Source organism: Urocitellus parryii, chromosome 2, assembly GCF_045843805.1.
Source record: "Urocitellus parryii isolate mUroPar1 chromosome 2, mUroPar1.hap1, whole genome shotgun sequence".
Classification (NCBI taxonomy): Eukaryota; Metazoa; Chordata; class Mammalia; order Rodentia; family Sciuridae; genus Urocitellus; species Urocitellus parryii.
In genome coordinates, this window is record NC_135532.1 from 209,060,332 (window position 1) to 209,084,907 (window position 24,576).

A 24,576-nucleotide genomic window follows, 5' to 3' on the forward strand; every position below is an offset into this window, starting at 1 on the left:
TGCTTTGTTGATGAAGAATAACATGAACGCTCTTCATTAAGTCTGAACATCTTATGAAGGCCACATTTTTAGCCTCTGGCATTAATTATGGTTGCACCACTGATGGGGTCCAAAGGAAGCCAATTCAACCCACTTCATCCTGAGGGACAGAGAGCATCCACAAGTTCAGAGAATAATTAATGATCTCCATTTTATTGTCCAACAGAGTAAACAGGGAACTGAAACCTTGTGCTTCATTAAATGAGTTGGTCAAGCCTGAAATGTGGGTCTATTTCTTCACCCACCATCAAAAATGCATTATCCACTTTGAGAAACGTGTGTCTCTTCCATTCTTCCAAAGGGCTGAGATGCGAGATGAGTTTAGTAATCATTAAACCTGAGTTTTAGTACTCGGTAAACATCACGGAATTATTTTTTACTTTTCTACCATTTGTTTTTTAAGGAGAGATTAGAAGTTGGTTCCTAATCATTCCCTGTGATTATTGTGGTTTCTGCAGAATTTCATAAGCTTACGGTGTTTGCAGCAAGACTTCTTCATTGGTATGTGGCTGTGCCAGTTGCCATAATCTAGTTATCTAGTTATCATTATCATTATCAATACTAAGTAATATCAAGAATTAACAACTTCATCTGGGAGGTCATTGGTGTGAGTTGCTCAGACTCTGGTGGATATGAGAAGTCATGAGACAGGACAAGAACCCTGCAAAATCAGACCTGTGGACACATTTGTATTACCTTGAGCAGGCGACCATAACAGGATACCACAAAGTGGACGGCTTAAATAACAGAAATGTATTTTCTTATAGTTATGGAGACCAGAAGTCCAAGATCAAGGTATTGACTTGCAGATGGCCAGCTTCTTCCCGTGTTTCTTCACATCATCTTCCTTCTGTGTGTTGTTCCTTCTGTGTATTCGATTTCTCTATACATCATGATTTTTTATAAGGATGCCAGTTATATTGAATTAGGAGTCCACCCTATTCTAATGCAATTTCATCTTAACTAATTGCATCCACAAGACCTTATTTCCAAATAAAGCCACATTCTTAAGTACTGGGTGTTGGATCTTCAACATGTGAATGGATGGGGATCATTTTAGCACAATATCCATGGGATAACACTGTCCCCCCAAACAGGTGGCCCTTCCTTTCTGTGTGTGTGTGTGTGTGTGTGTGTATACATACACACACACACACACACACACACACACACATATATATATATATATATATATATATATATATATATATATGTTATAGATGGACATAATATCTTTATTTTATTTGTTTATTTTTATGTGGTGCCAGGGATTGAACCCAGTGCCTCACGCTTGATAGGCAAGCATTCTACCACTTTGCCACAATCCAGGCCCCAGCCCTTCCTTTCTTAAACTATCATTTAAAGCAGGCAAGTATCATTCATCAGCGTAATTAATCATTGTATATCTCTCTTGGTCTGCTAGTGCTGCCATAACAAAACAGCATAGGCTGGATGTCTGAAACAAAAGAAATTTATTTCCTCACAGTTTTGGAGGCTAGGAAGTGTAAGATCAAAGTTCAGAAGATTTTAGTTTCTGGAGAGGACTCTCCTCCTGGCTTGTAAGCAACCACCTATAAACCACTATGTGCTCAGGTGACCTCTCCTCTGTGGAGAAAGAGAGAGGAGAGGGAGGAAGGAAGTGAGAGAGAACTCAGGTATCTTCAGTTCTTCTTCTAAGGGCACTGGCTCTACAAATTTAGGACCCCCAAAGGTCACTTAACCTTTATGACTTCCTCACAGGCCTCATCTCCAAATACAGTCAATTTGAGAGTTAGGTCTTCAATATCCAAATTCTAGGACACAATTTAGTCCACAAGAATCCCAGATTGAGGAAACAGAGGCATACAGAGGTTAACCTCCAGGTTCTACAACTAGAACTAGTATGAAATACAAGTGAGGCTCAACTTCCAAAATCCATTCTCTGCCCTCTATGCCGGGTGTACCAAACTAGGACCTAAAATGGGGAGGTCTGCACATGATCTACTTATTTCTTTCACTGAGAGATGAAAGGAGAGGGTTGAAAAATATAAATCCTGCTTCTATTATACTAAATTAGACACACTTGTCCTTTTGGAAATGAAGGGTCAAATATGGGTCATATCATATAGTGCAACCAATAATGAGAAAGGAAAAATTTTGAAAGGCCTTTCAGGCATCTATAACCAGCAGAAGGATATGGCCTGCCTCCTTGCCATATGCTGACTGCACAGCTCTTTCCCAGGACCCAGACATCACAAGGATCCAAAAGGGAGACTGGACTAAGGACCAGACCCCCTGGGCTGAAACCGGCTTTGAATCTCAGCTTGATTACTCATTATGATCTAATGTAAATTGGTTAATTGAACTCTCTGTGCCTCAGTTTCCTCATTTGGAAATAGAGATAATGTTCCTCTCTGTATGATCATAGTGAGCACCAAAAGAGTTAATACACATAAGGAGTTTTAGCACAAGGCCTGGCACATGGTAAATGCTTTATAAATATTAGTTTTTATCATAATAGTCATTATTAAATTTATATGGGAAAGGGGAATAAAAGCTTTAAGAATAGAAGGTCTTGCCCAGTGATGCGTGTAATCCCAGTAACTCAGGACTCTGAGGCAGGAGAATCTCAAGTTCAAGACCAGCCTCTGCAACTTAGACCTTGTCTCAAAAATAAGAAGGGCTGGGGATATAGGTCAGTGCTAGAGCACCCCTGGGTTCAATCTCCAGTACCACTGGAAAAGAAAAAATAGAGGGTCTTAAAATGTTCCCAAGTTCCTTAAGCTGACTAGTTAGCTTCATGATTTCCAACTCTGCTGTGCATTCGGGGGCTCTAGAAACTAATTTTCATATATCAATTTAATACAAACTATTCCCAAATGTATTCTGATGTTGGCATGGAAGATCCAAGTAGGAGACACCTGTGCTGGAATCCAGCAGTGACCTGTCTTATCTATAAAAAGGCATGAGTATGAATCAGGCTGGGTCTATTTCCATCCCCACCCCCATCGTCATCCATCTTTCTTCTTCCTCAAAGTCTAAAAGTTTATTGACCTGCAGCTTATAAAATGAATTACTCAAGTAGCCTTGCAGTGTCGACTGGCCAGCTTTGGATCTCTGTTTCTCTCAATCCAATGTATCAAATGATCTGCTCCAATGCCACCCTTTTGGTAGAGGGTGGGAGGGTGGGGGAGGGAGTGATGAAAGAAAAAATTACAAATGACTTAAGTCCTCTGTGCTCCAGGAATATGTCCTGAGGGTGGGAGCGGTGGGCCAGGAGGGAATGTTGGTGAAGTCAAATTCAAAAGACTCAAGCCTCATAAGTATCCCTGGCATCCCCAGGTATAAATCCAGGTAACAGGTAAGTTCCAAATTCTCTCCAACCTGTCACACATTCCAAATCAAAGGCTGACCCGAAGGGTAAATGAGGGAGAAGGGCCACATGGAGGATACCTCGAAGACGTCTCTTCCTTTTAGGGACCCGCTTGCCTCCAGCTGGTTCGGTGGAGGAGGACCCTTCACTCACTCGACTTCACTAACTGCTCTACAGCTGCTGCTTCTTTCCCAACTGCATGGAAAGCTCTAGACTCCCTACCACCCGGCTGCAAGAAGCAGCCACTTCCCCTCCAGCCGACCCAAAGCTCGGCGACTTCTGGCCGTCATTTGAATGCGTTTCCTTTTCAGCACGAACAAAGGTTGGAGGCCGAGCCCCGCCGCGCGGGTCAGGAAAGTACACGGCGTGTGTCAGGAGAAAACACTCGCCGAGTGACCCTCGAGAAGGCAAAGGGGAAAACACCAATCCTCGGGGCGCTGGACTTTTTCGACTTTTCCTTTAAAAAGAAAAAAAGTTTTTCAAGCCGTAGGTTCCAAGAACAGGCAGGAGGGGGGCGAGGCGGGGGGTTTTACAGAAAAGGCGCCTGGTCGGTTATGAGTCACAAGTGGGTTATAAAAGGGTCGCACGTTCGCAGCCTCGGGCTTCCTGTGCGCGGCCCAGCCGGGGCTCAGCGCCGCCGGCCAGCGCGGGACCGTGGCCAGCCTCGGCAAGGAACCGGATCGCGAGGCTCCGAGCCCGGGAGAGGAAGCGCGGGGAAAGGAGGAAGCCGCTCGGGGCCGGCAGGTACGCCGACTTTGCCCTTGCCCGCCACCCGCCCTCTTTATCGTGGCGGGGGCGCGCTGCGACGGTGCCCGCGGGCCGGCGGGGCAGGGCGGGAGCAGCGCGCACGTGGCCGCGGAGCCCGCCCGCGGGTGCCCACCGAGGGGCGCCGTCCAGCGCGACCCGCCCGGGCAAGAGTTCGGCCCACGCGGGAGCCGAGGTCGCTCTGATGTACCCGGGGGAAGAGAGGAGGGCAAGGAGGGTGTTAAGAAAAAATACTCGTGCTCTTGGCAAAGCTTCCATAGATGATAGAGGAGGTACCTTGGTGCAGCCCAGGAGAGGCAGGGAAGAGCGCGGGACGCCAGAGGGCCAGGGTGGATCAGAAGACACTGCCTGCAGAACATGTGTCTTTTCTGTTAGTTTTTTTTTTTTTTTTAAATAATTAATAGCCTACTTAATTTTACAAAGTTGGAGTCATACCATTTTAGATATCAATGTGTTTGTTTAATAGAAATGAAGCCTGAGCAAAGCGCTCCTGTTATTTATTTGCTCCCATGTGTGGCAGGGTACAGTTTTGCTCACAAAACTCCTGTGAATGTCTATGACATTTTACAGCCTCTAAAGGGTGGACCAAGTCTTTTGAATTTTATATCATCGAAAGCAGGCATGTTAGGTTCATTAAGAATAAAATTTAACCCTAAATCCTGACGTTGACAGCTGACAAAGATGTGAAAATCCAAAGGATCTTAAAAAGAGGAAAACCCAACAGAGAGGTGAAGTTATCTGCATTATACAGCACCAGCAGTATCTAATGATGCTCATAATTTACATATTGTGTCAAATAGATGAAGTCAAGTAGACATTGTATTTCAAAGCAAAGTTACTGCTTATTTCCATTCGTTTGTCCAAAGAAGTAGTGCTTCTTTTATATAACTTTGACATAATGTATAATCTAAGTAAACTAGGGTACACGAACTTTTAATAATCATAGGATTGATATTTTAAAAATAGATGTGTAAAGTACTTAATTTGTTTATCTAAGTGAACAGTAATATAAGCTAAAAAGTTTTCAAAACAATTCCCTGCCTGTCATCAAACTTTATAGTGACAATGACAGGAAGTTGGCAGGGTAGGTGGTATTATCCCCATTTTGACCATTGAGGATTGTGACTCAGAGAATTTGAGTTTTCTCTGGTAAGGTCACTCAGTCCTTCATGCAAAGGATGCTTTTAGGTACGGATGTGGGATGTGGGATGGTTGGGTTGGTTGGGGGGAGACCGCAGGCTTTTGACTCTCAGTTTAGGCTCAGTTCCATGATACCTTGCTGCCCTCACTCCCTGGTTTCTGCCAAGGGATCAAGGCACATTTAGTAATTACTTCTGCTAGGGCTACTCCTTAATGAGTTGTAATAAGTGAGTTCCCTCACAGGTTGGGCGGGCTCACTCAGGCCATGGGTCCCAGCATCCATGCGTGTTAAGAAAGAGACACATCATTGCTAACATATACCATATCCTCAAAGCAGAACAGTGGCATTTGCACAAACTTCCACTCTTGTTTTAGCCTAATCATGTAAAAAGTATACTGTTTAATTTATTGATCTTTACCCCCCCCCAAAAAAAGTGCCACGTTATCTGTTATCTTCTGGGATGGTCATCATCACATTCTGCTGTGCCAGACACTTCGCTTGAAGCTGGAGAGACAAAGGTGAGCCAGATAGGCACAGCCTACCCTCACAATCCTAAAAAGTGCTAAGAAAGGCTAACAAGACATTGCTATGCAATTAGATATCATTTCAACTGTGGTAATGTAAATGCTTGAACTAATTAGAATATACTAAGGATTTTATCACTCTTTACTTTCCATTTGCGAACATGATGAATTCATAACTTTCCTCTTTCTTCATATCTCATGAAATCAGTCTTTGGTGAATCAGAAACTCCATCCATAAAAGCTCTAGGTTTTAACTTCTGAAATTTTCTCATCAGCTATTCTATGGCATGACTAAGATCTACCATCCAATTTAAAGAAGTTTTTTCATTGTAGAGCAATAGTTCATTAACCCCCTTTTTCCTACCTCTTTGGTTTCTAACAGAAGTTATGTATACTTTTCCCAGAATTGCTTTTTTAACATGCTTCCTCATAAATAATTTTACATTCACTATCAGCAGGTTAGAGGCTTCTTTGACTCTTCTTTTGACCCTACAGGGTGGTCCAGTTTCATATTCCCTATTCTAAATAACTTGATGGAGGAACATGATGTGCAGATTTCTTACTGAGGAGTCCGACTTACTACTTGGTGTCTCCATTTTTGTGAGCTATTGCTTAGCTGAAGCTATTGATCAGCCTTAACTGTTCTGATGTGAGGCCTCCAACCCTTCATAAAAAGAGCACCAACCTGAAAACCATGGCAAGTTTCTAGTACCAACTTTGTGCAAAGTCCTGTGACTCCTTTTTCTTATCTCTCAAACAAGTGGCCAGGACTGAATCATTTCTAAAATCCCTTAAACTGATGAAATTCTGTGGTTCCGGCATGACTGTCAGACTCACTTTCACATAGCTCCTAAGGCACAGCTACGTGAATTTATATTTTCCATGTTCAAAGAAAGTCATTTTTGTCTTTCACTGGTCTTACTGGGTCCAAAACTGGCACACATTTCCTGAAACTGGGTATAGCAGAAAATGTGTAAAACACTTTTTTCCCCAAGGAAAATATTAAAATTCAAAAACCTCTTTTTAATTCCACTTTTGCACTGACTTCAACTTTCTTTAATATATATGCATATGTAATGTAAGGAATATAGATATAATAAGCTGTAATTTCATATATATGTGTATGTGTGTATATATATATATATATATATATATATATATATGCTTTTATCTCAATACTTTAAGTTGATCACTACTGTGTAATTCTCACTTGCCATGAAACACTTAAGCCCTGTCCATCACTCAGTGTCTTTGAGCTTGTAATATCCAGGGCCTCAAGCAAAACCACCTCAAAAAGCACATTTACCCTCAAATTAACACACCACATATCAGAAAAGTTCAGTGTCCTCACTACCTCAAGGCTCTCAGCCATGTGAGATTTCTAAAATTACCACCCTTACACAGCCCCAGAAAATGAGGCTTAACGTTAATCAAGTGGCTGTGATTTAACATGGATTATGACTATCTGGGCTAATTCTGAAAAACAATAACCATATGTGGAAAGGCAAGATTAAGACACTGGCAGACGGAAAGATTAGTGAAGAATATCAAACAGCTGATTGAATCAAACTGTGAAGCCATTTAGATTATGATGACATTCAATGATTGTGCCATTTCTCCATAAATGAGAATGTTCTACACAAAGTGTTGTCTCCTGTCTGCTTTCTTAACAAAATGCCTTTGTCTTCTATATGCCGGTCCACCGTCAGGTAGGCTAAAAGTACTTACGTGAATGTATGCTAGAATCAGACTGCTCAGATGTGTATCCCAGCTGTGCCCCTCCTCACTCATTGTTTAACCATGGGCAGGTTACCCCTGAGCCTCAGTACCCCTCTGGCATGCGGGAAAGATATTCATTCCTTAATTCCCAAAATTGTGAAGAGGAATAAGAAGCAAGTTAGTATGCACCAAGTACCTGGAATAGTGCCTGGCACAAGAGTCCCAATTGAGTGTTTTGTTTTTATTATCTATAAATGGATGATCTTGTCTTCAAGAAACCAACTTGGAAAGTAAGATAGGATTGGAGTCTAGAAAGTAAAAAGTATAGGTACAAAGGACTATGTTGACACAGTAAAACAACTGTTAGGTTTTAAAGTTTTTAACAGTTTCAGAATTTATCTATTTCTTTCTTTATTCGTTTAGAACCAGGGATGATTGAACTCAGAGGCACTTAACCTGCATATCCCCAATTCTTCTTCTTCCTTTTTTTTTTTTAATATAGTCAGGGTCTCTCTAAGTTGCTTAGGACCTCACTAAGTTGCTGAGGCCGGCTTTGAACCTGTGAATTCTCCTGCCTCAGGCTCCCAAGCCACTGGGATTATAGGCATGCACCACCAGGCCCAGCTCTCTATCTCTTTAACCAAAAGAATAATTAATAAAACACTCCTGAATTTTCCCCCCCAAGGAAATCTCTTAGAAGTTATTTTATGACTTAAAGATTGGGATAAACCAAAGAATTTTAAAATTTAATTTTATTTGTAATATTTTTGTTAGTACATTTTTGTTATATATAATATTGGGATTCATTTTGACATAATCATATATGTGCCATAAAACCTGCTCCATTTCAATTCTCAAGAATTTTTAAAATGTGGCTCTTGTAGACTTTTAGATAGTTACCAAATTATATAATGATTCATGTATAGACTAGTAAATATATCTGGACATGAACATTTAAAATGGCAAGTTAACATGTGACAGATGTTCAGGTATCCAGCAAGTACTGATGACAGTACCATCGTCAAAATCCTTTGAGCTCTAATTATAAGCCTCTTATCTGAGTAGATGCTTTGTATGTACTGTGTCACTTCATCCATACAATGACTTTTTAAGGAAATTCTATCTTTATGTCTATTTTAGAGAAGAAACTAAGGCTTGAAGAGGTTTATTAACTTGCCAAATATTACACAGCTAATAACATTGGTCAGATCAGGATGAAACCCAGGCAAGGAGAAAACAGAACAATGAACACCCCTAGACCTTTCAGGTAGATTTACTAATTGTTGCCATTTGCCACATTTGCTTTATGCTTCCCTGTCCCTATGCATCTATTTTCTTTTTTCTATATATCTATATGAATTTTACCTCTAAATGCATTAATGCATACCCTCTAAGAGCAACAATATAGTCCTAACATAGTGAAAACACACGATTATGGCATCCAAGTGTGGTTTAAAAAATAGGGTTGAAGCCCAGTTTTTACTCATAAGTCCAGAGATTATTTATTCTCATATTCTCCAGCTTTTCTCTATGATGATTATATTTTGTGGACTGAAAGTCAAGTCTGGAATCCTTTAAAAGGTTCTATTACTAATCTAGAGTGCTAACAAATCTTATTAATGTCTTTCCACATTTATAAATTTCTACACTAATTCTCTGAGAACCTGCCTATTAATTAAATCCTATTAAAATACTCCAGTGCCAAATCTAAGCCCATGATGCAGATAGAAATGCCTTTGGAGAATCTCCATTCTTTATTCAGAGTATTTACTGAGTGTCAGCTTTATATCCAGCACTAAGGTAAGACCCAGTTTCTGCCTCAAATGTAACTCGGCACTATAGAAGAGATGGAAATAATTACCATACATTTCGATAAGTTTTCTGATGGAGGATGTAGGAAGGACTAGCCACCCTGGGAAAACAGACAAGGAAAGGCATGCCAGGCATAAACAGAGCCCAGCCTCCAGGAGGGTACTGAGAAAAGGTAATAAAAAAGAAATTAAGAAAAAAAATAAGGCAAAATGGGAAAGTCCACATTTGAAGAGTAAATGGAGTAGGTATGCCTAGTACACAGGTATGTAGCAACCCAAGATGACATCTTAGGGAACACCAACCACATATGGTGTGTTAAGGCATTGGGTAAAATGCTATGGGGTACAGAAAGTAAATGTATGGACTTTGCCTTGTAACTCAAGGTATCCAATTTGAATAGCATCGCAAGACACCTAACTTAACAAGACAAAAACCAAAACTTTCATTCACAGAACTTGCTCAGTTTGTCTAATGTAATTCTCATTACACAAATTCTTCCTTGCTTGAAGACATGGTGTGTTGAAATGGAAAAATATGAATTATGGGGCTTGGGGTGTAGCTCAGAGGTATACCGATTTCTAGTATACATGAGTCCCTAGGTTTGATCCCCAGCAGAAGAGAAAGGAAGAGAAGAGGAGAAAAATATGAACTGAGACTTGTCAAAGTAGAAAAGCAAAATTTTCCTGTCATTTAGACATATAATTAATAAAAGATAACACATAAGTTCCGAAGGACATTTTGATCATGCTCAGTGCTGAGAATTAATATTGAACTCAAGTGCACAGAGAAGGCCTCGTAGAAGAGGCAACTCAAAAGGTAACATGATACCCCAGAGTTGATAACTCCTATCACATTTTCCTCAGGTTGTGGGAAATAAAAGGATATTTTAAAATTATTAATGAAAAGAAAATATTAATAAAATTCTCTTATGGAAGCATGATATTAAAAAGTTTTAAGTTCTTAGGCACATGGAATACCTAAATATGAAATAAGAAAGAATGGCCATCATTAAAGCAACAAAATTCATCTCTCACTTTTTTTTTTTTTTTGATCCATGTTTGTTTTATAACATTTCAGAGGTTTGGGGCCAGTAGCTGAGCCAATGTGAGGTCAGGGTATTGAAGAATTCAGCCCCACGTTGGGACACACTGGTCCAAGGGAGAGAGACAGGCTCAGGCTAACTACTCCTATTTCTCCTATTACTCCTCAGACTTACTCTGGGGGGGGGGGGGGAATCCTAACTTGTTTTTTTCCAATTTTTATCTGAAAAGTGAAGGTATTAATAATTGTCCATAATAAAACTAAGAAGGTTATTTACCTCATAAATAAGTTCTACAAATCATTTTAGTAAAAACTGTCTGGTTTTAAAATTAAGAAAAGCAGTATAATCCTCTAAGGCCAGTATTCTTTTCTCTTTTGTGTACTCACAAATATCCAATGTGATATTCTCATAGATCCTGTGATATCCATATCAACTTTCTTCTGAGACAGTTCATAAGACATCACAGTAGTCAGATGCAGTGGCACACACCTATAATCCCATATAACCCCAGTGACTCCGAGCCTGAAACAGGAATATCCCAAGTTCAAGGCCAGCCTCAGCAATTTAGCAAGGTCCTAACCAACTTAGCAAAACTTGTCTCAAAATAAAAGAATTAAAAGAGCTGAGGATGTAGCTCAATGTCCGTGTTCTATCCCTAGTATAAAAAAAAAAAAGTAGGTACATCACAGCTTTGCTTTAATGTATTAAATATCACTATTGGCAAATCCTCAAAAATACATAAAGAATTGTTGGATTAAACTGTTTCATGTGCAAGTGGCTCTTTTCAATAGGAGCTATTAATTTAGAAATAGGTGTTTTCAATGGAGCTCTTAATTAGAAATAGCAAGAGAAGGGATTTAGAATGTTATAAAAGAAAAATATCATGACATAATGAGGTTAGAATTCTTTTCCCAGCAATAGCTTATATCAGAAATTTTTCTTAAATGCAAAATTAATGCTGTGAGAGGTAATCCTGACATTCACCAATACTTCAGGATATGGATTATTCCTATAGAACAACTGTCTTACTTTGAGAAGATGCATTTGTGAGCTTTAGAAGATGTGGCTGCCAGTGCTCACCATCTCAGTTGGTGGCAAATCAAGCCATCAATCCCCTTTTAATGGTAGAACTAAGGATTCAAGAGGATATATAATACTCTTTGCCCCGTTTTCTGACAGCAGAGAAGTTGACTAATCTCCAAAACCAGTTACTGAGATGTAACAGAAAAATTCTATATTATATTCTATACAAAATGTGATAAATTTCACCAAATAAACACACTCTAGAAAAACAGTATTTGAAATTTATTTTTGCCAGAGAATATTGAAGGTCTTTACCATGAATTATTGAGAAGTTACTTTATATGAATTTTGATAACATGCAGAAAGTTGGAAACACGGAACAAATGAAACTTAGTTGATACTGTCAGAAGAGATGTTTCTGAAGAAGGGTCTAAGGAATTCCCAGAGAAGGAGAAACCTGACCCAGCAGCAGTAAGGTTCCTGGCATACATGAAGAGAATGTCTCTTCTAGTCAAAGGCATACACTGAGGTTTGTTTAAGCAAGTAGATACATATTCAAAGGAGAACAGGGCAATCTCAAGAGAAAGATGCCTTTGGGGTAAAGCAAGGGATATACATTCAAGAAAGAATGTGGGTCATCTCCAGAGGGAGAGGCAGCAATCTGTTATGTGGGGTGTTTTTATAGAGGGACAGTTCCTAGGGACTGGACTAGAGGTAGTGCCAGGGTGCAGCTACATGGTTTCCCTCCAGTTTTCCCTGCACTTGCACATTGCCCTCAAGTTACTTTTGCAGACAAGAGCAGTCAAGAGCACAAGTGCAGTGCAGCTATTCATGGGAACTTTGCATTTCCATGGTTTATGGGTGTGAAACTCTGTATCTCTCATTCCCAAATTCCTATCTCGATACTGTTTAAATACTTAATTTGTGGCTGTTTTATGATGATCAAGGAGAGTATACACTCTTGAACAATTTTGGATATACTCATCTTTTCTCTAAATCACCCTTTATTCCCATTAAAACCTATTTACCCTGGAATGACTAGCTAACTAACCTAGTAAACAAGTATAAGTTTACTTTCCCCACCCAGTTCCTCCTTCCCCAAATAGCTTATTTGCATTTCAAGAACAGCCTACCACCTTACCTACTACCTTGGTTCTCCCACCCAAAGGAGAGTGTTTTATTTTAAGAAATTCAGACTAAGAAGAAGGGAAGAGAAGTACTATAGTAGAACAGTTTTTAGAGGGGCAGGTCTTTGGGACATCATGTTTGCAGTCACCCTTCATGTTTTGAATCTAAGTTAAAAAGTAACCAATAAATTGTTGTTACTTCAAATATTAACTGTAAGTCCAAAATTTCTCAGGATTTTATATCAGTCTTCACTGCTTATTTCTATGATCTAACCCAAAACAGCAGTTACAGAATACAGAGAATCAGAATAAGTTCTGAAGGGAAAGTCTGATACTGCTTCCACATATCCAATTACATGATTTCAGGAAATGGATTCATATACATGAATATGATATCCACATTAATGATTATGTTTTTGACAGGTACACAAAAAAAATAACTGGGAAAATATTTAAAAGAAATTATCTAAACTAAACCACTTAAAATTTCAAAAACATGACATTTCTTTTCACCTATTAAAATGGATTTCTAGCTAGAATTTATATTGCTATATTGATAAAGATATATTCAATATAAATAGATGAAGATTCTTTTTATAACAACAAATAAATAGTTTTCAAATATTTGCATACTTCAGAGTGAATTGTTAGGGCATCCCATATGAAATGCAACCACTGGTTAAAGAACACTTTATAGAATGTGGTTCCTTTGATATGGAAATATGAAATGGTTAATGCTGAAAGTAAATAGGAAAATATGGAGACATAAAACTGTGGAAAGATAGAACTTATCATGATTCTTTTATAAAGAGACCCTTATAAGATGAATAGCATGTATAGAGGAGTAGTGGTGATTGTTGAAGAACATTAATAATGTGTTAAATACCACTGAACTCTAAACTTAAAAATGATTAAGATGGTAATTTTTATGTGCATTTTACCAAAAAAAATAAAAAAAATATTTTCCTATTCTTCTCTGAATATACAGCAGATAATATCTTTTCCAGCAAATCACTCAGGTAAGATTAAAAAGATATTTTGAAATCCTGTTTTCCCCATCCCCACCCCCCCCAAAAAAATATCATCCTTCAGAATTTAAAGGAAATTAAGTAATTAAGTAATTTAAAGGAAATTTTCCCAAAGTGCACCTTTAATTTAGATCTCACTACAAGAGGAAAGGTAACTTGCCATATAATGAAAAAATATTTGGTATTATTATTTGATACATATAGTGATTTATCTTGGTAGATTTTTATGCATGGTGAAAAAGATTGTCTTTCACACTCAAATAGTGAGGAGTAATTCTTTCAAGTATTAGATCTAACACAGAGCCTATCCTTAGCCACTAAGAAGAACTGTTGATAGTAAAACTAATATTAATGTACATTTCATGTGTTGTAGGCCTGAAAAGAACTGGGAGGGGGGTTGAAATATAGTTATAGAATTAACTAAGTAAGACTCCAATCCAATTTATCTTATACAATGCACAAATTCCTCTTGTATTGTGATACACTGTACATTATGGTCACCATATTCTTATCACTTGGTTAACACTGACATCACTGATTGCCTAATCTATAATTCTGTATAATCCTCCCTCTATCACTCTGCCAGCTGGGTACCTACACTGCCTCCGAAAAAAGCCACTTCATTTCTTTTGACCTTATGACATCATCCTCTGCCCAATGATTTAGCCAACAGACTACACTTTCTTCTCTACAATTGCTAATTTCCATTCAGGCACATAGAACTCTTTTGTTAGCCCAGGTTAAAACACTAAAAGTAAACACTGCTTCCAGATGAATAAACAAATAACCTTCTGTTTATTCTAAAGGCTAGAGGTCTACTGAATATGTTTTTAACACAATTCTTGGATATTTTCTCCCTTAATCTGTTCATTGGAATTAATGTTTTCATCTATTATTGTGGTTTAAATAAGACTTAAGATTTTATACTATATTTAGATAAACTGCTCATTTCTCTGAAGAATTAGGAATTCATCAGAACTAGATCACAAAGCTTGTGTTTGAGCATTAGTAATAAAAGAGGACCTGAGTGACTCTTTATTTCAATATACCATTTGAGTTTAAACCAATGTGGAATTAAAAGCTATTAAAATTTTAATATAGTATAACAGCATCAAAATACTGGTCAATTTTCTAAATAATCAGGCAATTCATATGTACGGTAAAAAAAAGATAAAAAGAAAAGGATCTAATTAATTACATTTAATACTCGTATATTACCTTTAGAGAATAGGAATAAGTAGAATGGTAGACAAACAATTTGCCTTAAATACAAACTACATATGTCTTTTTAAAAGAAAGTTCAATTTTATTGGTTGGGGTGGAACTAACACTAGAATATTACTGTGTATTCACTGAGCATTAACTGTACCCAAGGCATTTTGGAGGGGGAAATCCTTATTTTTTACAATCTTTTTTGAATGAAATTCTATAAAATGAATTAAGATTCTGAAGTGACACTGTTTAATTCAAAGCTTTTCATCATGAAACTAATTCATCTCAGAGAACAGCAAAGTTAAAAAAAATACTATCAGTAAGTATGATATATGTCCTTGGTTTGGAAATTTCCAAACCACGATATTCTGCCCTGTCAAAATACATTCATTGGGGAATTTTTAACTTTAAACATTTCTTTTGAATGTAATCACATTTTTACATCTAGCTGGTTTCATTATTAAAAGAAAAGGTGATTCCCCTTTGGTACTAAAAGGGATCACATACTTGAATGATGCTCCAACTTCTAGGTTCTGCTATAGTAACACTGAAACCAGAAACTTGTGGGAGAAATGTCACTTTATCTGTGAGGGTAAAATCTGACTCTAACAGGAAATAGCAAATTCATCTTTTTCTTTTCTCTAATCAACTTTGCTGAAGACAAGTCTTTTGAACACAGAACATTCTTTACCATACTTCCTATGTGTTGATCAAAAACAAAACTACTGAATCCTGCTTTCCCCAAAGGAAATCTCTAAACAGCAGATGGGGACATTTTCACATGTATTCATTTATAGGCCAGACCTGCATTACCTATAACATATTTCCTGAAAGAATAAAAATAAAACCTCAATGACTTTACAGAATGAAAATCTAGACCAAATTCTACCTTTGTAAAACAGGCTAATTTTGTTTTAACTTTCATAAATCAAAAATTAATATTTTGAATATCTGGGCCTTTGAATTATCCAGCTCCTAGATGAGTTACAAATCACAAGACAGAATACTATGTTGGAACTCAAGCTCTTTGCATTTTATTTTAGCATTTGGGGACTTTGATAAGTGTTTTTTGTTTGTTTTAAAGATGATATATGTATACATGTGACTACAGAATAGAATTAAAATACAGTTTTTAAAATAGTCTTCAAATAGGTCTAGAGGTACCAGTACCATCTTTTAATTTCCAAATTCTCTACCTTTTTTCAACAAAAGGCTTCTTGGGATTTAATGAACACTTTCAAAAGAAATCATAAGACTAGTTTACATTCAGATTTATGTTCTACTACTCCATCTTTATAACTGCATGTGTACACAACCATCTCTCTCTCTCTCTCTTTGCAGGTGGCACATACCAGGAAGGGGAAATCTGTGGTTTACATTCTGTATGCCTCATCCTCTGAATGTCGGAAGCCTGCTGTAGGCTGTATGCTGTTAATGCTAATCGTGATAGGGGTTTTTACCTCTGACTGACTCCTACATGTTAGCATTAACAGGGTATGATGCCTGTTACTAGCATTCACATGGAACAAAATGCTGCTGTGGGAGGATGACAAAGAAGCATGAGTCACCCTGCTGGATAAACTTAGACTTCAGACTTTATCATTTTTAAATCTGTTAATCATAATCTGGCTACTGGGATATTCCACCGTAAATTTTAAGAATAAGGTCATTTAAAAGATTTATCAGCAGTATTCCAAGTGCAAAATTGTTCACTTTAATCTTCTAGTTCATGTATTTTTCTCTTTAATAGAAAATGCATGTGCATCACTTTTAATTCAAAGTTACAGTTGGTTTGCTATAACTCTTCATAAGCAATTTTAATGACTCTACTAGAACATAGGCTAAATATATTATAAAACAAATTTATTTATCTTTATAGTTAAAAATTAAAAGGAATACTATTCTCCAGTTACATTATGGATTGTCTTGAAACATTTTTAAAGGATTTAGAAATTGGCATTTTCCCCCGGTTACAATTTCTGATATAAACATCTTTTGTTTGAATCTGAAGGGGAAATTGAAGTGATGCTAAATGTTTTTTAAATAAAATATTATAATAAGTAACATGGTGATATCTGATAACTATGCACCTGTTTTTCCCTATAAGATATAAATATTTAATTTGAAATTTTTCATATTGGAAATCAAGTGCCAAATCTAGGTTCAAGTTCAATAGCTTAGACGTATAATAATGTTGTGGAGTTAGAGAATCAATCTTTCCATTCTAGTCCTGTTTCTTCATCCATAGAATGGGGATAAAACTTACAAGGTAGGTGTGAGGCTTACATGAGATACAGAACTATTGTGTAAGATAACAAAGTACACAATCAACATTGAAATAAAATTAATATGAGATGAGTTCCCCTACTTTGTTAGAGAAAAGCCAATGACTTGATTTACAGAATTTTTAAGGTTTGGATATATATGCAGTTTTTTCCCATAACTAATTATATCACTTACAAATATATAGTCAATGTAATTGTTAGCACATTTTGTACTTATTTTAACACTTTTCAACATTTTGTCATTCAGTGTAACCAAATAAATCTCATGAGTTTTAAGTTGACTTAAAATAATTTTTTGTCATAGCCCTTTTTCTTTTGCAAAGCACAAAATGTAGTTTCAGAAGATATTTGTACAGAAAAAAAAAGTATAAGGATACAAAAGGGAAGGTTTTAAAATTTTTATTGGTGCATTATAGCTTTACATAATGGTGAGATTTGTTACATATTCATAAAAGCAATATAATAATATAATTTGGCCGGTATCATTCCTCTGCACTAAGGGGAATGTCTCTGACTACTAGACCACAGTATTCTCATGTAAGACCTTCCCTTGGCTTTACCCCCTAAGATGCGTGTCCTGCCAAGATCAATGTCTCTTAATCCTTGGAATTAACTTGTTACTCCATGAAGCTCCACTGTAGATACATCACATTCAGTGGTGTTCCTTTGAACTATTAATTTGATCTGATACTGTACATCCTCAAAGAGTCCTTGTTTTGAGACCCAATTCTTCAAAATCCTACTTGCTTCCTACAGCCACAAAGTCACAGAATATTAGGATGGGAATAGACAATTCTAGTATTACTTTCCTGTTATTATAATAAAAAGCTATGAGCACCACAGAGGCACTTTAGGAGAATGAAATACCCTGTTTGAAAACACTGGCCTATACTAAATGAAGCTTAAGCAAGTTACTTGATCTCTCTCCCCCTAAGCCTCAACAATTTCCTCATTGGTAAAATAATGTATATATTTTATAAGATTTAGGCTTAAATGAAAATAGTATTATATGTAAACAGCAATATCTTTTATGCATTAAATGATAAATACAAACCTTAAAACTTTTACATTTCAGTCATCTAAACCAAATGATCTGCCATAGCAGATATCCCCAAGGACACTCTAGTGTCAACCTAAACATAGTCCATTCCATGGTTACAACCTATATAACCTAAATACTGCCAGGATCACTGGGTTTTCTCTATGCCCAACTCTCCTAAGCTTCTGTTTGCTGATTTCCTGGTTTTACCTGGATTCCTCCTGACCAACATATCCAGTCATTCCAAGAATTCTTTGAGCACAAGGAAGACCGGGTGTATGTTTGGAATTAAGGAAGGAGAAGTAACAAGAGTAAGGGTGTGCACTCACAAGTGCACCTCCATATGGACACCTCAAAGTGGCAAAACTAGGGTAGTTTAAGTGAAAGGGAGTTCTCTGCAGGTTGGAAAACATAATAGCAACCCAATTTTGTACAGAGAAGATTAAATTAAATTAAAAATTATTTAATTAAGAATTAAATGAGGCACTAAATTATGCAGGACATGATTTTTTCTAAAAAAAATTGTATACTCTCAAGCACTACCTAGGATTTAACATACATCCCTAGAAATTTGCTGAATTGGAAACCAGGCCTTTCCTATTTACTGTCCAGCCATTATATGGACCCAGTGAAGAAAAAAAAAGTGGATCCTAGTGGCACATGTGTACAATCACAGCGACTCAGGAAGCTGAAAGAGGACCACAAGGTCCAGGCCTACGGTGAACACTTTAGTAAGACCTCCTGTCTCAAAATTAAGGGCCGGAGATATAGCTCAGTGGTAGAATGCAGAGACCTGGTAGCCTGTGCCTGGACCTGGGTTCCATAACGAGGAGCAGACACACAAAAAGACGGGGGGAGGAAGGAAGAAACAAAGTCAAGATATTGAAATACAGAAAACATGGCATATTAGAATTTTTCTGAGAACAGAAGATGGCCAGTAACTCAAAGAATGTGAGGAAACCTGAAGAGAAAAGGAAGACTGAAAAATAAATGAATAAATAAGAGTCCATAAAGGGGAAGCTCACATAAAAACTAGCCCAGTATGTGGCTCTATACTAATACTGACTAGAAAACAGTGAAACCAACAGGTAAAGCTTGCACAAGTTTAGCTTTCCTCTTTGGGTTTCATATCCTCTCATAGCAATAAGGATAAGGGAAACATGGTTCACACTTAATCTTAGCCAAAAGGCCAAGAAGCAATAGTAATATGGTTCACATAAGTTTTTGTTGCTGTTGTTGTTGTTACTGTTTTAACAAATCTCATTATTTCAGTGTTACTCTTCACCTGTCTAAACCATATACTTGTAACTACTGCAAGTGCCATCCCAATGATGTCTGCTCCATCTTCACTCTTCTATCTTTCTCTACAGTGCTCAGGAATTTCCCAGTTCATCTGCACTTGACTTACTACGTGATAACCTGTTGTGGTGTAAATGACTACATTAGAAGTGATAGATACCCTTGACTATGACTGAACCACCATCTTGCATATTCATATGCCCATCCAGTGTTTACTGATTTGATCACACCATTTTTATTCCAAATGAAATTCTAAAAACAGGAGTTTAAATATAATGAACACTTTATTTAATGATGGACTGAGCTCAAAGAGGTGATTTTTGATAAATAAATGTTCATTACAGCAAACAAATGACTAAAAAGTTCTACATACAACTGAAAAACAAGAGAAGTGATTCTTAGTTGGAAAGCTTATCAGGGTGCAAATTCCCAGAATCCCACTTCCAGAGATTCTGATTCTGTAATGAAGCTTGAGGAAATTAAATTTTTACCAGACTGACGAGTTGATGTAGATGCCAGTGGTTGATAAGTCAACTCTAGAAACAGTAGCTTATACACAGTGCTACTGTTGTTGTGATAATTAGGGATATGCTCAGCAGAAATCCTATAACATACAGATCTAATGTCTGTTTAGATATTGTTCACTCCACATAATGGGAGACTTCAATGTGGGCTGAATGATAAGAGAAATCCTGTGGTTCACCTCTTTTGGGACAAGCAGCAGTAAGGCTCCAAGTCTCATCATCCCTCGCCACCAAAAACATCCTACTCAATAAAATCCTCCTGACCTCAAATTCTGCCACAGAAATCAGTTCCTCTATGTTATACCACCTGCTGACATGATACTAACTGCAAGCTATCATTTGCTGCTCAGAGCAGTAAAGAGGGAAAGTCAATAAGAAGGGTCTGGATGTCAGTTCCTGCCCAGCAAAGAGTGTAATAACAGAACAGTCACAAATGTCACTGCCATCTCCTCATACTTGTACCACCAAGATTTCAACAATCATTATACCTAGTCTCCACTTAGGGACACCTCTTTCCCAAATCCCAGTAGTTCAATAGTAGTTCTGATCCCTTAACCCATGCTGAGCACATAGTAAAGAACTGTGAAAAGGGTTACACCCAGACAGGAACTTTCTCCTCTGCCCTCCCAAAGCTGTTTGAAGCAACCATGTAGAAGTTTTACATTGGTGCCACCTTTGGTCTGTTATTTGCATATATACTATCCTTTCTAGACTAAGCTCCTAAAGCAAAGGAGTATCATTTTAAACTTTTTTGTACCACCCCAACTCAGGGCCCTGCTCATAGCTACTTAACTTGAACAGGAAAATGTATGCAAGTTTTCACTGACACTGAAAATTCGAATTTTTCTGCTTTTGGAGCCTGTACTGGCATATGTGTTTCAATTTGAGGAATTATTTTTCAAGTTGATATGCATAGGTTCTTTTTGTTTTTCGTAGTTGTAGATGAACAGAATTCCTTTATTTCATTTGTTTATTTTTTATGTGGTGCTTAGAATCGAACCCAGTAACTCACTTACACAAGGCAAGCGCTCTGCCACTGAGCTAAACCCCGGCCCCTATATGGATTTTTTACAGACAACTCAAGCATCAGTTTGGTTCTCTCTAAATTCTTCAGAAAAGCAATCTCCAAGTTCATTTTAATAAAATTCTATTATTTAATATCCATAAATGAAAATCTGTCCTTAGCATTATCTCTACACGCAATTATGACATAAGACCAAACTCTGATGTTCCTTAGAAATAATGCTGCATTATTAGTCTTCCCTAAAACATTTTTGCTTTTCTTCAATATTTTTAACTATATATAAAATATATAATCTGCTTATTGGATTAATTTATCTTTAAAAGGATTTTATATTTATCAAAATTAAAATACACAACTTTTTGACCAAGAATCACCTATGAGAGCTTATTTTATAGACCTACAAGCACATGTGTAAAACCATATGTATATAAGATTATTAATTATAACATTGTAATAGAAAAAATTTAAAAATTGCCAAGCACAATGGTGCATGCCTATACTCCAAGCAATTCAGGAGACAGATGCAGGAAAGTCACAAGTTCAAAGCTAGTTTCAGCAACTTAGTGAGCTTATCTCAAAAAAGGGGGAGAGAGGGGCTGGAAATGTAGTTCAGTGGTAAGAGTGTTCCTGGGTTAAATTCCCAGTATTATAGAAAAAAAATTTTTTTAAATAATCTTCAATAGAGAACAGATTAAATAATGGTGCATCTATAAATAGGATATAATATACTGAAAAAAAACAGAAGTGAATGTGTAATTAAAAAAAACTTAAAGTAATGAAAAATAAGGACAAGATTAATCCAATAAGGCAGGAAAGGACAGATACAAAGAAATGATAACCACAATAAAGTGTATATAAGTTAAAGTCTGTTCATTAAAGACGATAATTTCAAGACTGAATTTTTTTTAAAAAATTTAACAATTTTATGTTGTTTACAAAAGAGAAACAGACCTAATGACATAAAAACATTGAAAATAAGTATATTCCAGGTAAACACTAAAATAGAACTAGATTAAAGAAAAACTAGAGGGTGGAGCAAGATGGGAAGCTCTGATCCTCCAATAACCATCTCCCTAGTGATTCATCAATTTGAGCATCTATTAATGTACCAAACTACCTTCATAACAGCTAAGGAAGCAAGTCTGGTTTTAGTATGATAATAATAAAAAAAAATGCATTGAAGAAGGCAGAAAGGAAAGAATTGAGGAGTGCTAACCTCATTTACTGAGTTAACCAGGCTGATAAATAACTGCCTCCACCACTCTTCTCCCAGCCTCAGGCAAGAAAGGGGAGAGCAAACTCTACCAATGGAGAGAACGGCTCAAAAGCTAGCATGGGACTTTGGGCTTAGAGCTCAGTCTAGACCCACAGCAGATAGAATAAGCAGCAGGCAGGAAACAAAGGCCCCTACACCCAGGCCAGAGCTGCCAGATGGAGCCTTTAGACCTCACCTGGCATCAAATGAGACCTGCACCCTGAAGGGACAGACACATCATTGTCAGTCCATCAGAGTGGGCCTGGGTCACACCACTCCTGCAAACTGAACAAGTCTCTGCATATGTGAGAGAAAAGTGCAAACCAAGGTAACTTCAGGCATGGAAGTCAAGGGATTATTTCCTCTATACCTCTCCCAACATTGGGAAGAAAATTTATCCCTAAACCAGTCTCACAGATACAATCTCTAGACCTGCACTAGCACTAGGTGGAGACTTGCACCCCAGTGGGATGGTCTCATGTTTTGGACCATATCACAAGAGCTGTGATGTAGGCTTGGGCACACTCCTGATACTGTACAGATCCGTACAACTGTGAGACTCAAATGTAACCAGCTTAGCACTGGCCTTGGAGGTCAAGAGATTGTCTTTAGCAACACTACTCCAACCTCAGGCAGCACAGGGTGGAACAAAACTCCATTTGCTGAAGGTAGGACAGTAGTAAGCACAGGATTTCACCTTGGAATTTAGTGTAAACTGGTAAGACCTAACACCAAGGAGACCATAATGTTCCCTATTCCTAAGTTAATGCCTGCAGATGGGGCCCTTGCAATAGCTTCAATGCCAGGGCAAAGGCACATGGTACCAGTCTATCAGATTCCTATTCTATCAGCAACAACTGTGGCTGGTGTTGGGCCACAAATCTGCCTCAGCAATAAGCAGTCCATAACAGCATGGGCTTTTGTCCTACCCCAGCACTGCACTGGTCTCTATAGAATGTGAACTGAGAGTATGCATAGTACTGCAGCATTGGTAACCACAGGCATAGCACAGGAGCCTAGAGCTATGCCCTCCCCCAATGATTCTGCCCAGAGCCAGAAGAATCCCACAGTGCCTGACCACAGACAGACCAGTGGCTATGGCCACAGAATCTAGGCCTTCCCCAACCCGAGGCAGATTTCTCAGCAGAAACCTTATAGGCAAGGACAGAATGGCATGAAATTTTCACAGTACTGAAGGAAAAACACTGCCAACCAAGAATACTGCGCCCAGCAAAACTTCCATTAGAAATAAACAAGAGGAAAAAATATTCCCAGATGTACAAAAAGTGGGAGAATAATGTCCATCCAGACCTGGCCTATAGGAAACACTAAAGGAAGTTCTTCAAACTGAAAGAAACAAATGAGTAAGAAGAAAATATTGGAAGAAATAAAACTCACTGGTAAGATAAATTCAGAATGCTTCATATTTTGTATGAAGACTAGAAAAATTAAAATAGTAACTACATTAATATGTTAAAGATATAGGCAATACAGAAAGGTGTACAATGGGTATCAAAAATTCAAACTGTGGAAAAAATGAATTTCTTGTGTGATTTTTTATTAGTATATTTTCTCCTTTTTGTTTCTTTAAATCATATTAGGTTGCTATCATTTCAAAATAGCTTATTATAACTTTTCTTTGAGAGAGAGAAAGAATTTTTTAATATTTATTTTTCAGTTTTCGGTGGACAGACATCTTTATTTTATTTTATGTGGTGCTCAGGATGGAACCCAGCGCCCCGCACATGCCAGGCGAGCATGCTACCACTTGAGCCACATCCCCAGCCCATAACTTTTGAAAAATGGTTTTGTTACCCTCTTAATAACCACAAAGCAAAAACTTATCATAGACAAATCGTAAACACAGGCAAGAAATCATAACACCCCACTTTCAGCAATGCACAGATCATCCAGACAGAAAAGCCAAAAAAAAAAAAAGGCAGAATTAAAACACATCTCAGAACAAATGGGCTAAAAGACATCTCAGAAAGTTCCAGAATATATATTCCTCATCAGTACATGGAACATTCTGCAGGACAGACCATACGATATAACAAGACTCAACAAATTTTAAATTATTAAAACCATCTGGGATATCTTATCTGACCAAAATGCAATAAAAACTAGAAATCAATCAAAAAAATTTAGAAACTATATAGATGCATGGAAATTAAACAACTTACTCTTCAACAACCAATAAATCAAAGAAGAAATCAAGAAGGAAATTTAAAATCTTTTAATTTTTAGAAACAAATTAAAATGGAAATACAATATACCAAAACCTACAGAATGCAGCAAAAGTAGTATTGACAAGGAAGTTTATAGCAATCAATGCATACATCAAAAAAGCAGAAATAAACAAGTAA